Genomic DNA, 15,877 nt, shown 5'->3' with positions numbered 1-15,877 from the left:
GTGGATAAGTGCCGTGAGCAAAACTGCTCACCACTGCTCTTGAGGTGCTTATTTAAAAAGAAATAAAACATGATTAATTTCAAGTGCTTTACAATTAAAAATATATGACAGGAGGGTCATCTGGGCAATTTAACTACATCAGAAAGGGTCGCGAGCCTTTGAAGTTTGAGAAACCCTGAGCTAAACTCAGTGCATGTATTTACTGTCACTGGTAGCATATAAGATTATTAAAAGGGACATGCTAATGTGACATTTTACTATTACAAAGGAAACTCAGTACTAAAATTAGAGCATAAATCAGGCAGATATGCTTCCAGACATGCAATCAACTCTGTCTTCCACTCATCTTCCTTTACGCATCAAGGGGTTATATTAAATTTCATTTTGTATTTATTTGTTAACTATATGTGTTGCTTCCTTCCTAAGTTCAATGTGAGTAACAAAAATTTAGCTGCATCCTAGTAAAATAGATTAAGTTTAATGCAGATAAAGCAAGGCGATTAGGGTGTCAGAAAAATATACTTTAAAAATCAAGACTAAAATATAAACCTATTAGTTTTGAATATTTATCCAGATTACATTTCATATGCAAGATTCTCTTCAATAAAGCTCTCTTCTTTATTGCAGTAAAGTATTTACGTCCATAAAATAGTAAGATTTGTCTTTGAAAAAGAGCAAGACAACCCAACCAACTCTGCTCTCAAAACAATGGTTAGTTTGGGGGTGTAAACGGCAGACAACATAAAGTAAATCACTGTCATGAAATAATAATTAGCATTGTAAAAATAACCTCGACTGCCTCAGCTGACTAATGCACAATTCCTGTTCGAGCCCATATTTCAAGTCTGAAAGTCACCAAATGAAATTAGCACTTTCATTCTGAAGGCAGATTCTGTTGGTATTTTTGCCTGGAAGGAAAAGGAAACCATTTCATACTGTCTCACTAATCCAAAATAGCAAAAACTTGCCATCTTTGTTGCTTAAAGGGAAAGCTGTTCAAGGACTTGGCAGAGAAGAAGATCACAGTTCAATCCAAGAGCATTCTCTTCCTTCTCCTCCTCATCCCGTTGTTCTAGGTTTCCCTATCAGCAAAGAGATTAATGATGCCTATTTCATTCAGATGGTAAATGTCTATAGAACTATGGGATTGGGCAGTTCAGTAACTGAGTGTCCTTGATAACAAGGCCAAAGTATGGTCTTGACACCCCCATGGATGAATTAGTTTTCATCTGTTTCACTGCCTTAACCTTATCTCTAACACTATCCAGCCCATTGCAAATGCATGCTATATAGGTCAAAGGGTGATTCATGAAGTGCATGAGAATGGTTAATGGATACTCACCATGAAAGGGAGGGAAGAAAGACATAAAAGGGGGAGAAGGGAGAGAACCAGGGAGAGAGGAAGGACCCAATAAAAATCCTAAAAGTGTTCTGCCTTACTGTCTGAAAGCCTACGTTCTTGTCTTTTTATAAAAAGGACAACACGTCCAGGTCATATATATTTAATCATCAAACAGGACTAACACAGTGATTAAGAAACTGACTAGCTAGCTAATATATTCTGAGTTTGTCCTATACGAACTTTCAAAAAATTAACTAAGTCTACATAAAATTAAACAATGCTTATGAATTAAACACTATATTTCATGCCTTAAAAGAACTCAGCACATTAGCAATTAGCATTTGCTTTGTTTTGAATTCATTGAATTTATATCATCCTTCAACACTGTTTAGCTAAAAGCAAACAAAAACAAGAAAATCACATTATTCTTTCTAAGCCATATAAAAGTGATCTGGAAAGTCACGTTTAAAATCGCTATCATGGATTAGCTTAAGGCAATTATTTTACTTGCCGCATTCTTTTACGAGAAGTTAAAAAAAAAAATCAAGCTTCTTGCCTAACAAGAAAAATGAAATCCCATTAGTTGTGTCTCCAGTGTATATTAACATTCCTTTTGTTTAGAAAGGTTAATATCCCCCAAATAAAGGAGCATACAGTGCCTGTTAAAATAATTACATCATGACATTTTAGAAAGGTTGGCAGATAGACGTGGTTGCAAGCAAAGAAACAAACAAAAGTAAAAGCGAGTACTTTTTAAATTATCCATGACTTCAAAAAATGGAAAGCACTAGAAATTCCACCATGTTTGCAATTTCCTGCCAGCTTGTCTGGTCTATGGTATTTGGCTAGTCTCCCTCTTCAGTATCTTTCTAGTGTAGAAATTTACTAAGGATGTACCTTCATGCTCCAAATCAGATGATCTATTATCTGCAAAGGAAACTATAAATATGACAACAGAATTTCACAACAGGTCGGTGGTTGATAGTACGAGGTACGAAACCCAAGTATTTCACGGTCCCTGGGAACCCAAAAGGACAGTATTTGGTGTCATTAAAAAAGAATGTTTGTCCTATCCTTGGCAAGCTGATCTAAAGGTACAACATCAGTAAGACTGAAATCAGTGACAATTAGTCTTGGAATTCACTTGTATAAGGCCTAAAAGAAAAACACTTCAAACTTTATGCAAATAAAATAAGGCACTCTGACATTGATGCTTGAGGCAGAAAGAAGCAATTCTCCACATAAGTAAAACAAATTATTAATCTTTCAAATCTTTGGATACAGCAAACATTTCTTAAATAAAAAGTAGACACAATCGTAATATAAAACCTAACTGGCTCTTTCTTTCTCATATTCTAGGGCATGAAAATTCCTCTGGAGCTCCAGAATGGGGTGTCCTGACTGCTACTTCTCCCAGGGAAACAGCCAGTGAATTAGGCAGAACAAAGATGAGGAGAAAGACAATGGTTTTCCCCACCACCACTTAAACTATAGAAAGCTTTGTCGGATAATGATAGCTCAACCTCTGGACAGCAGGTCAGGGAATCTAATTGAACAAGTACTTTAAGAGGCTTATTAATATTCCCAAAAGTCATAGAATGCTTTATATCAGCAATTCCCAATAACGCCAATAACAAATTGTACATATGCAGCGATAAAATGCCACTGCCTGAAGAGTCCAAAAGAGAATATAATAAATACAACTTAAAAGCCCCCAAGTTACCATAACAAAATACCCAAAAGAGTATAAATCTGTAGGAAATTCAGTGCAACATCTCAGCTGACAGACTCACAACAAATCTGTGAAGAAAAGCCTGTCCTGGCTTTATACAAAAGTAGAGCAGCCATCCCTGTGGGACAGGGCTTTTCAGCATTGAATGATGCTCCTTAGTCCCAGCTCATGCAAACAGAGTGCCCTGCACTTAAGAAGCAATCCCTGCACACTTGTTGAATGAATGAACGAATGAATGATTTATATGGAATAGTCTTCCAAAGCAGCCTCTAACACATTTAAACTGACATTTTTACTTAACTGTCACAGGCTATGTAGAGTGCTGGCTAAAATAGAGAAAACATTTTTTTTCTTGAAGCCACCTAAAAGTTCATCTCTGGGAAAAAATATTAGAGAGTGAGCAAAGTAAATTCCTTTCTCTTCCATAGGAACATATGTTTCTCAATAAAAAGAAAATAATGACGATGGCGATGGTGGTGGTGATGGCGGCAAACCCGTAGTAATTTGTTCGGTGCTGGGCACTCTTCTAAGTATCTCACACAAATTAACTAGTTTAATCCTCACAACAACCCTATGAAACAGGCATTATTATTATCCTCATCTTGCAGTTGTGTTAAGACAGAAGTAAGTTTCATTCAACTAATACCCAATACAGGCAGATATCAAGGCCAGGCAGTCTAGCTCAAGAGTCTGCACTGTCTACCAACACTATCTGTAACAGTACTGTTCAACAGAACTTTCTGTGATGAAGGCAATGTCTATACCTGTGCTGTCCAATACAAAAACACCAGGCCACGGATAGCTACTGAACATTTGGAATGTAACCAGTACAACTGTTGTACTGAAATTTTAATTTAACTTAAATTTAAATGTAAATAACCACATATTGCTATTTATACTTAAGTTTAATTTTATAACACAATTTGTTCAGCTAATGGAATGTAAGATCTGTTATAACGTGTGACCCTTTGTGAAATCAGCTCTTTGCAGTTTTCTATGAGTTCGCGAGTCAAAGTTCAATAACTACTCAATCTACCATATGAGTAAAACCTTATCTTGTCCATATTTCCCTGTAAATATGTGGGGTGGGGGGTGGTGAGGAAGGATGGAGAAAAGAGCAAATATTCTCCTTCTGAGTCATATTTCTCAAACAATCTTAAGGGAACCTTTCACATAATTCATTTAACAAATACTACTGGACATCTGCTATAGGCCATGGTGAGGATAAACAGATATAATACAATAAAAACATATTCTCACACATCATCTACACAACATTTTTGGTCCAGCATTTGACACATAGTATGTACCTGATAACTGTTGAACAGACCAGTGGGCAAATGCTGGGACCTTATCCTTAAGAAACTTACAATCTAAGAAAGAAGATATGATAAAATTTTATAATTTTCCATCACAAACCTGTTCCACATTTCCTTCATCTGCAGCATTGACTGAAACAAACGAGCTAAAAACTGAAAGTCATCTTCCAATTATGCTGATTTTGTCTTCTTTCTGCTTCTCAGATCATTCTATATATTTGGTCCTTACTATCACTGCTCCAGTTTGGTCCCATTTCATTTAGGATAATAGTCTCTGTCCTGGTCTTTCTTCCTCCAATATTGCCATCTTTAAATCCATATTCCACAAAACTCCCAGAGTGACCTTCTTAAAATGCAAGTCTGACCTGGGCAAACTTCTGGTTAAAATCCTTTAGTAGGTTCTCACTCTTATTGATAAAATCCAAGTTCCTTAGCGTGGTACACCATGGCCACAATAACTTGGTCAGGATAATCGTTCTAGCCTCATCATTCACTTCATTTTTATTTTGGAAATAACAAATTCCTTATAGTGTTCTGTTTATGTTTATAGACCTTAACTTTTTCAAGGACTGAAAATCCAGCCTTATATTGTATACTTTCAGGGCTAAGTACAGTATTTCACAGGCAGTAGGCATTGAACAGACATTTACTGAACTAACAAAAAGGAAAATGATAATGAAAACTGGAACTTACATTTGTCATAAGTTATACAAATAACTTAAGAACTGCTTTGGGCTGAGTAGGAAAGCATAAATTGAGAAGGCATTCTAAGGGGCATATGAGCAAGAGTAAATTTTAAGTCAAGGGAATATCACAAACATTATCGATTATCATCTCAGGTCATGTAACAGGCATAGGAAAAATGGAACTTTTATCACATTTTCTCTGTGCCATTTACATTTGCCCACTGCCTGCCTAGCTATCATCCAACTCATCTTCAAGAAAGAAGGATTTTTTAACCCATCATGACAGCACAGAGTCTATGGCATTGAGGGCTACAAGGGGGCAGGATCACTGAGTTAAAAGTTCAGCACCACTTTTTAGCACTCTCTCGAACTTCTCGCTTCCTTCTCGCTTTCTTCTCGCAAGCAGAAACAGACTTGCTCTCATAACCTCTATCTGTTCCTTCTCAATTCTCAGTTTGTCTTTAGTGGCCAAAAGGCAATAAGAGTCCAAGATTAGGATCTAGAACAAGTTCAACATCCACAAATCAATCCAAGTGATATGCCAAATTAACGAAATGAAGGATAAAAATCATATGATCATCTCAACAGATGCGGAAAAAAAATCCGACAAATTTCAACATTCATTTATGATAAAAACTATCAACAAAGTACGTAGAGAGGGAATGTACCTCAACATAATAAAGGCCATGTAGGACAAACCCACAGCTAACATCATAATAGTGAAGAGCTGAAAGCTTTTTCTCTAAGATCAGGAAAGACAAAAATGCCCACCCTTGCTACTTTTATTCAACATAGTAATAGAAATCCTAGCCACAGCAATTACACGCACACATCCAAATTGGAAAGGAAGAAGTAAATCTGTCACTATTTGCAGATGACATGATAATTAGATATAGAAAACATTAAGACTCCACCCAAAAACTATTAGAAGTAACAAATGAATTTAGTAAAGTTTCAGGGTAAAAAAACAAGGCACAGAAATCTATACTGTTTCCACACACTAATAATGAACTATCAGAAAGAGAAATTAAGAAAACAATCCCATATATAATTTCATCAAAAAGAATAAAACATCTAGGAATAAATCTAACAAATGAGGTAAAAGATTGGTACACTGAAAACTATAAGATACTATGAAAGAAATCAAAGACACAAAAGGAAAGATATTCTGTGCTCATGGATTACAAGAATAAACATTGTTAAAATGTCCATACCACCCAAAGCAATCTAAATATTCAATGCAATCCCTACCAAAATGGCAGTTGCACTTTTCGCAGAACTAGAAGAATATTTTTCTAAAGGTGTAAAGGACTACAAAAGATCCTAAATAGTCAAAGCAATCTTGAGAAAAAAGAACAAAGATGGAGGTACCACACTCCCTGGTTTCAAAGTATACTACAAAGTTATAGTAATCAAAACAGTATGTTACTGGCTTAAAAACAGACATACAGATCAATGGAATAGAATTGAGAGGCCAGAAATAAGCCTACACATATTTTTCTACAAAGGCACCAAGACCATACAATGGAGAAAGAACAGTCTCTTCAATAAATGGTGTTGAGAAAACTGAACAGTCACGTGCAAAAGAATGAAACTAGACCACTATATTATACCATACACAAAAATTACCTCAAAATGGATTAAATCTTGAACATAAAACCTGAAACCATAAAATTCCCAGAAGAAAAAACACAGGTGGTAAGCTCCTTGACATTAGCAATATTTTTGTGGATCTGACTCAAGGGCAAGGAAAACAAAAGCAAAAATATACAAATGGATCTACATCAAACTAAATAACTTTTGCACAGCAATGGAAACCATCATCAAAACGAAAAGGCAATCTACTGAATGGGAAAAAATATTTGCAAATCATATATCCGATAAGAGGTCAATATCTAAAATGTATAAAGAGCTCATACGACTCAACAACAAAAAGTAACCCGATTTAAGAATGAGCAGAAGGTCTACGGCTATACCTCCCTGAACAAGCTCAATCCCCCCTGATCTCGGAAGCTAAGCAGGGTCAGGTCTGGTTAGTACTTAGACAGGAGACCACCTAAGAAGACCAGGTGCTGTAGGTGTAAAAAATAAAAAAAATAAGAGATTGTAAGATGACAAGGTCCTTGCAATCTGTGAGGTCAACCAAGGTTTGCCTAGCCTTTAAAAAAAAAAAAAAAAAAGAATGAGCAGAGGATCTGGATAGACAGGTTTTCAAAGAAGACATACAGACAGCCAAAAGACACATGAAGATGTTCAAATCACTAATTATTAGAAAAATATAAATCAGAACCACAATAAGATATCACCTCATATCCGTTAGAATGGCTATTATCAAAAAGACAAGAAATAACAAGTGTTAGATAGGATGTGGAGAAAAAGGAATCCTCGGTACGCTGCTCGTGGGAATATAAATTGGTGAAGCCACTATAGAAAACAGTATGGAGAATCCTCAAAAAATTAAGAAAGGAACTACCAAATGATCCAGCAATCTTACCTCTGGGTATTTATCCTAACAATACAAGATCAATAATTTGAAAAGCTATATGCACCTCCAAGTTCATATGGAACCAGTCTAAGAGTCCAATGATGGAAAAAGAAAATGTCATACACACACACACACACACACACACACACACACACACACACACGGGCTCAGCCATAAAAAGTAAAATCTTGCCATTCACAACAGAATGGATAGACCTAAAGGATATTATGCTAAATGAAATAAGTCAGACAGAGAAAGATAGTATGATTTCATTCATATGTGGAATCTAAAGAAAAACAAAACAAAAACAAATTGATAGGTAAAAAGAATACAGTGGTGGTACCAGAGGGTAGGGGGTTGGAGGGTGGGTAAAATGAGTTAATGGGATCAATAGACTTTTGGTGGTGATCACTGTGTAGTGCATACAGATGTGAATGATAATGTTGTACACCTGAAACTTACATAGTTTTATACATCAATTTTACCTCAGTTAAAAAAAGATTTAGAATAGACAGAGGAGGCATCGCTTGGGTTTGAGCCTGAGTCCATTACCTAATCCAGCTTCTGTCAGAGCTCTACATCAGTCTCGAGTGCTGGTACTTTGATTCCCATTCTGTAATTTCTTATACTGGGAAGAAAGGGTAGTTAAGTGGGAGAGGAGATTGGCAGGACAAGGTTTGAGCCTTCCTAGGTCCTTGGATACCTCATCCCAATTCCTAACTAGGAAGAAGAGAGTATCAATTTATAAGGAATGTAAAGTATGTGAAGGGAAGTGGTGGAAGATAAGGATAGAAAACTAGGTTATGGTCAGACTGATTACCAACCTAAGTAAATTTCTAGGTTCAAAGCAGTGATAGGTTCTTTGTTGGTTTGTTTTACAGTTATTTACTATCTGCCTAGTATCTAGCAGATAGTAAATAATTAATAAATATTTAATCTGGTAGCTATCTGAATAAACTGACCTAGAGACAGAAAAACCTCAGGAAAAACAGTTGAGACTATTAAGTTAATATAGTATGAAGAAGGATTTTAAAAATGAGCTCATAAAAAGATAAAGGGAAACTATCATTTACTGAGGACTCACTATGTGCCAATCATTATGCTAGTCATTATTTTAATTAGTCTTCACAATTCTATAAATTAAGCACGATTATTCACGTTTTCAAATTAAGAAACTCGGTCAGGGACCAAGCCAGCTCTTTCTACTCACAGAACCCTGATTCTCAAGACTTGCAAATCACCTGGATGAAGCAAGGTTGAGGCAGAAAGTCAACACTAGTCAACACTAGGTTTCTGAGCCTTGGTGATGGACCCTTCTGTGAAATGAGCCAACAATTTCTAAAGCTGACTGTGTAGCAGGCCCTGATCAAAGTACTGGAGACGCAAACTTCAATGTGGCATAGCCTTTGCCTTGAAGGGATTTGCAAGTGGCCAGATAATTAAGGTATAAATTAAACCTTAAATAGCTATAGGGAGGTCATGAGAAAAAGCAAGTTTATGTACATAAGGAATTTCCCTAGAAACTACAGGACTATAATAACTAGGAGTTTTCAAATAAAATCGAAATAAAGGGTAACCACCACAGTCTCCAGTGTTCCCTGATATCATTAAAACGAAGGACTCTCCACAAATTAGTGATCATTAACTTAATTATAAGATATTATGCATTCATTTTCTTCTCCACCAATACACTGCAGAGAGGATTTCCCTAAACATCTCTAATGTATCCACCAATGCCAATTAAAAGAAATTCTGTCTGTGCCCATTTCCCCTCCACTGAAACAAAAACACTCCTGTACATCTTGGAGAAGTTCAATTTGCTAGAATTACAGTAATCGAAATTATCAAATTCCAAAACCAAAAACTTTGAGCATTTTCAATCCAGAACACAAAGATAAGAAAATAATTCAAAAGTCATCTCAAGAGAAATCAAGTTATAAGCAGGCAAATTACCTAGAAATCAAAAACTAAATACAGTTCAACTGCGAATCTCTCTCTCTCTCTCTCTCTCTCTCTCTCTCTCTCTCTCACACACACACACACACTCAACATGCACAAATGGAGAAAGTGGGCTTATCACTGAATTATTCTCTTATACTTGATGCATTTTTATGACTCTCTTCCCGAAGTACATTATTTGTTATGTAATTCGCATGGGAAAAGCTGTTACTGTGCCCTTTTTATAAAATAAAAAAATGAGGGCAGTAAGGTCAAGCAGCTTGACCTAAATAACCTGTGATTTTGGCAGAGCTGACAAGTAAATACAAGTATACTTCATTTTACTGTGCTTCGCTTTATTGTGTTTCACAGATAATTGCATTTTTTACCAACTGAAGGTTAAGACCATCTACCAGCAAAAAGATTACAACTCGCTGAAAGCTTAAATGATGGTCACTATTTTTTAGCAATAGTCTATTTTTCAATTAAGGTATGTACATTGTTTTTTTAGACATTGCTATTGTACACTTAATAGACTACAGTGTAGTATAAGCATAACTTTTATATGCACTTGGAAACCAAAAAATTTGTGTGACTCGCTTTATTGCAATATTCACTTTATTGCAGTGGTCTGGAACCAAACTTGCAATGTCTCCACAGTATGCCCGTATAAAAGTATTAACTATACTGATACTTCTAAAATCTCCAAAAGCAAAACCACAGACAGAAAGGATGAATTCCCTCCACTAAAGCAGAAAACATTTATGCATATTCCCCATTTACCTTCATCACCTAACACAGACCTGGCACAAAGTGCAGCCTTGATAGTTTTGAATGAATAAACAAAGAAATTAGAGAATATTAATGAACGATGAATCTAATGAAATCAGTGGTATATTCCACTTTCCTACAAGGGATTGTTTTTAATGGGCCTAATAAAGCATTCCTAAGTATTTTTTTTAAAAGAGCAGTTACAGGGAAAATAGTCTGTGTAAATCCCAATGTGACCTCTAACTAGCAGTATATGAGAACATCACTGTTTAGAAACTACTACTTTTAGGCTAAACTCAAAAAATTTTGGCAGTGTTTGTAAATTTAATGCACTACCATTAAACACACAAAACTGGAGATAAACTGATGTTATAACTGCTTTATTTTTAAAATGCAATTACCTTAAGTAAAGTATAAAGTTTCAGAAATGTAACCATTCTTTGTATTCTACAATTCTTAGCATTGGTATTATAACCAAAAGGGGGGAGGGGGGAATGAATATTCCAACCCTGTTATAATATTACTATGCAAACACTTTTATAATCCCTTTTTGGAATTTTAATGTTGGCCTACAAAAATCAACTACCTTTTATAGGAACCTATCAAATAATACAACGGTGAAGAAATTTACATATATGCCATTTCCCTCCCTCTCCTGGCATAAAACCTCAAATGTGACAATGGAGAAAAAGTGTTCCTGAGACCCTTCAGGGGCCTGGCTGGATCTGCTGGCAGAAACCCACGTTCCCTCCCCCAAAGGTGTTTTCTTCCGCGTACCCTATCCTGCATGGCATTAGGGTTTCAGGCAATACAAACAGGGCGCAGTGTAAGGTGACAATTTTGCCCTATTATTACTGGGAAAATAAGCAAAAGGAAAAGGATTTTCCTGTAAGAAGACCTTACAGTACTAGGTTCATTCATTCATTTATTTTTAAATGTTTATTGAGTTCCTATTGTGTTGAATGTGAGGTGCTAGGAACTGAGTCTTATAGTCTTGCAAATCTCCCTGTCACAGCTTCATGAAAATCCACATAAACTATCAAGAAATGCCAAAGGGCCCAAGTGCAAGGTTATCACAGACTTTAAATCAGACAGCCTTGATTTTAGTTTTCTCTCCACTTATTAGCCAGTGGTCTAGGGCATGTTTCTTCACTGTTCTAAGCTGTTTTCTTTTCTATAAAATGGGGATAATAAGAAACATGTCATGAAGATTAATAAAGTAATGTATTTTTAGCATAGTACATTGCAAGTGCTCAGTAAATGATAGCTGTCTGTGGCTTAGCTAAATAATATGGCTATTTATTCAGACATCATACTGAAATGAGTACTTAGTAGGTACCTCTCTCACAGGTTAGGCACCGAGAACACAGATTAAAAAACAAAAAAACAAAAAAACAGAGCCTGTCTTCTTGGAGGTTACAGTGTAGTATAAGAGACAGATGCTAAACAATTAATTAGTTGATTAGAAAGTGGCAAGTGCCACAAAAATTATATTTTTTTCTAATAGCTTAACTGAGGTATAATTAACACACAATAAACTCCACACATATAAAGTTACAGTTTAGTAAGATCTGATATGTATACAGCTGTGAAACTATCACCACAATCAAGATAATAAACATACCCACCACTACCCCCAAAACTTCCTTGTACCCATCTGTATGTAATCCCTCCTTCTTGTGCCACCACCCACCACCACCTCTCAAGCAGTCACAGATCCACTTTTTCTCACTATAGCTTATTTTGCATTTTCTATAATTTTATATAAAAGGAATCATACAGTATGCGCCTTTTTTTATCTGGCTTATTTTACTCAGAGTATTTATTCCGAGATTCATTTGTGTTACATCAATAATTTAAAAAGCCATTGGACAATAGAATCATCTCATCTAGTCTACCATACACAAACCTGTCCCTTTTGCTTCAAAATTCATCCTTCCCACTAAACTCACTCCTATAAACTCTGAGGAGCATGAATAAATCTAGAATTAACCACTTTTCTATGAGTTTGCCTCCCAAATGCAACATGCCAAATATTGTTTCCCTATTAGTCAAATGCTTCACATGCCCATTGACTTTCACACAGATCACTATTTCATTGTTAGAACGAAAAGATAAATGGTTTGTGCTCCTCATATCAAGCAAACAAAATCAAGATGTGTAATCTTGAATCAATCAGCAAACCAGCCTCTCAGGAAAGCTTTGCACACATATATACACTACTATTTTTTTTAAAAAAAGGTACTACAAAATGAAAGGCACATCCGTGTGGTTTGTCAGAAAATGGTGAGATTTTTTGAGAAAACGCTCCATAGATGTTCTAGGACCTAAAATATTGTTCCTATGAAAACGGATAATTTTCCAGCTGAGTGGTTAAGCACTCTGCTCACAGGAGTGCGCTTCTGGTGGAGAACTGGTGCAGATGGCAAGGAAGCAATTCCCTTTACCAGATTATTGGGTAATTTCAGGATACAAAAATTGGATTAAAAATTCTCTTTCATTTCAATACCAAATTTCTTCAAAAACTCTCATTTCAATACTAAATTTCTCACATTTCGAACTCATTTAATATACCAAGATAAGATGATTTATCTCAATCACCAAGTAACAATGGTTGCCAAGTACATAGTAGTTATCTCAATAAAGCACAGACAGAATAACATCCTTGGTAGAAGACCAGCCAAAGGCAAAGATATGACATAGTCACATTACAAACTTCCTTAGAGAATGGGTCCCCTTCCTTGATTACAGTGAATCCTACATTTTCGATCAGTCATTCCACAAAACTACACATCTCCTATATATTCATCCCTGAGTTAGTTGGCCAATAAATATTTGCTGAGTGTCTATTCTGTGCCTAGCACTGAACAAGACATTTTTAAGGATGAGTAAGATAAGATGGTCCTGACTCAATCTTTATTGAATGTTCTAAATTTCTTTAAATATAATAAAATACCACATGTAAACACACTCACATTGGCTTTGAACTACTCCAAATGCAATTCATCTCCTAGTGGGGCTAAGTTTGAGACTCTTGAAAATAATAAGGTATACACTAAAATGTGACATTATGCCAGTTTCGCCCAATGTTCCTCACAAGAGCCTTGAGATTTCAACTCCTAGGTGTCCTTCACTCATTTCTGAGCCTTCAATAACAACCGCAATAACAGCTACACCCATTTATTGTGCACCTACTATGCACCAGACTCTGCTATGTCAAATTCTATTGGCAACTGGCTGAGAACATTAATTATATAGAGGGCAAAAATAAGCCTTTCTTTGGCAATAAAATAATATACCTACTATTTTGACTTTTGCTTAAATCGCTTATCTTAAAGGTGACGTTGATATTGTATGTATTATTGAAGACTCAAAAAGCAGCTAAATCATATAAGTACAATACAACACAAATGAGCCACCCAAAAACAACTTGTACTTTTTGCTGACTTCGTGGCTGCATCCTCACCAAAAACGTACAGTGAAATTAAATTATATTGCCGATAAAAGTTTTATGTTCTCAGGTATAGATGAAATGGAGCATTTGCCCAAATCTGCTAGCACTGCTTATGTGATTATTAATGGTAACAGGGATTGTACATGAACAGCATCGAATGGGTAACTATAGAGATAGAAAACCATATACACACACATTCCAGATGAAATCCTAGAATTAAATGCTGACACCAAAAAGGCATGCAGGTTAAGCGACTGCCGCAGATGAAAATATTTCAAAGCCAGATACATTTCCTGTTGAAAATTCCTTACATTCCATGACTAAATCCTAAAGGCCACAAGCAGCATTGCAATCTCCAATTGTGCTGATGCACAGAAAGGGAACTGTACTTGTGCGGTGGTGCTGTCAGCAGAACCCCTAGATGGAACACAGTTGCAGTGTTAAGGCAAAATAAATGTGTCTGGGAGGCAATTCGCACGTTTTCAAAGACAGAGTGGTGACTGTGACCTTGAGCCCCTTCCAAAGGTGCTCTGACTTTAAAGTCTTACTGGGCTCCTGTAGCCCATACATAAGATCCAACAAGAATTTATTATTTTAAGATTTTAATTCATCAACAGTAAGAAGAAGTGGCCTTGATACATCTGTGGTCCTCGTGGAGATCACTAATATTTACCGAGTACAATTGTACTTGGCATTCAAGTACTCAAACTACGTTTTAACCTATAATTTACATTCTGACTAAAAATCTCTAAAATGCTATAATGTCTTTATATAATTGAGAATGCCCTACTTCTTGAATCTCAAATTCCACTACAAAGTAGGGGGCAAGGAGGAAAGTTTGCTAAAGAAATGGAAAACAAAAAAGCACCGTTAGGTAAGTGAAACGCCATTCATTCAGCATACAATATTAAATCACCATCAATATCCAGTACTTGTCTCTTGCAACCTCATTAACAAATAATCCTTTTAATACTAGAGCTCCTGACGGGTTTTCAGACATGCAAAGCTGGGTACCTGGTAATTCCCTTGCCAGAGAGAACTCGGTAGGATTATAATGAAATAGTAGTGAGTGTCGTAGGTGATCTACAGCCCATAAAGGAAGTCGGAATGCATAACTCAGGTTCCACCTGTGACTAACTACCCAGCTCTCACTTGAAACATTTTAAAAGTTCCAGAGTAGATCCAGGACTGCCGCCCTGGAATATATTGAGTGGCCCATGTCTTGTTGAAGTTGACCCAAATGGCGTATACAGCCATTATTTATGATTGCTTATGTTTCTTTGCCATATTTTGCATCGGTTGGGAAAGAAGCAATTTTATGAACCCAATTTATTTCGAGGAAAATTCATACTGTATCTTCAGATAGTGCATGTGTACAGGCACATGTATACTCATTCCCAAACATGCACACTCACACTAGCAACCCTGCCCCAAATCACACCCCCAAATCTTATCTTTCCATATTTTGAACAATTTTAAACTCTGTTGATTCACTTTGGGTATAGGTAGTTTGTCTCATTTAAATAATGGAGTAACATTATTCAAAAACAAGTTCTAACAATGGCTTGTAATAAACTCTTCACTGAGGTTAATGACGCCTACTCCTATGGAATAGTGATGAGGCAGAATTGCTTAAAAAGCACTTGGTATAAAATAAAATGAAATCAAGTGCCAAAACAAGGTCAATCCCCTTTGCCCTATCTTGTACCACTGAGAATTAACTAGATTAGCCATTTGGAATGTTGCTTCTCAAAGGAATGTACCTTGATATCAGAAAACGGACAGTTTTGTATTTTTTTCCTTTTAAACCTAACAAGGTTTCCTGTTTTCTATCTTATCTTCAAGAGAAAAGATTGCTAAGTAAAATTCCCACAGGCCTCAAGAGCACTGAGACCTAGTCAACAAAAATAGTTTTAATTAACAGATAAATTTGTAGTTTAGTTGGTAGGAAATTTACTTAAAGTTGTTTTAGGAAAATGCCTGGAGAATAATAGTATAAACAGATTATTAGAGTGTTGTTTTTTTTTTTAAGTGTTTCTATAATACAGTCTTCCATATCTATGCAGATCTTGGCAGAGACAGATGGCTTAAACCTCTATTTAACAATGAATGATTAAAGCAACTTAAAAGAGGCAAGGATACTATTTAAT

At 36.0% G+C, this 15,877-nt stretch overlaps 1 protein-coding gene and 1 pseudogene across 3 annotated transcripts in view; one reads left to right on the top strand and one right to left on the bottom strand.

Moving 5' to 3' along the window:
• The window catches only part of CADM1 (cell adhesion molecule 1), a 322,797-nt gene that overhangs the window by 171,277 nt on the left and 135,643 nt on the right, over positions 1-15,877 (bottom strand). The window lies entirely within an intron of this gene.
• LOC111743302 lies at positions 7,042-7,160 on the top strand (annotated as a pseudogene).

The sequence above is a fragment of the Pteropus vampyrus genome, unplaced genomic scaffold (assembly GCF_000151845.1).
Source record: "Pteropus vampyrus isolate Shadow unplaced genomic scaffold, Pvam_2.0 Scaffold110, whole genome shotgun sequence".
Classification (NCBI taxonomy): domain Eukaryota; kingdom Metazoa; phylum Chordata; class Mammalia; order Chiroptera; family Pteropodidae; genus Pteropus; species Pteropus vampyrus.
The sequence above is the reverse complement of the archived record's forward strand: the minus strand, read 5'-3'. Positions and strand labels throughout refer to the sequence as shown.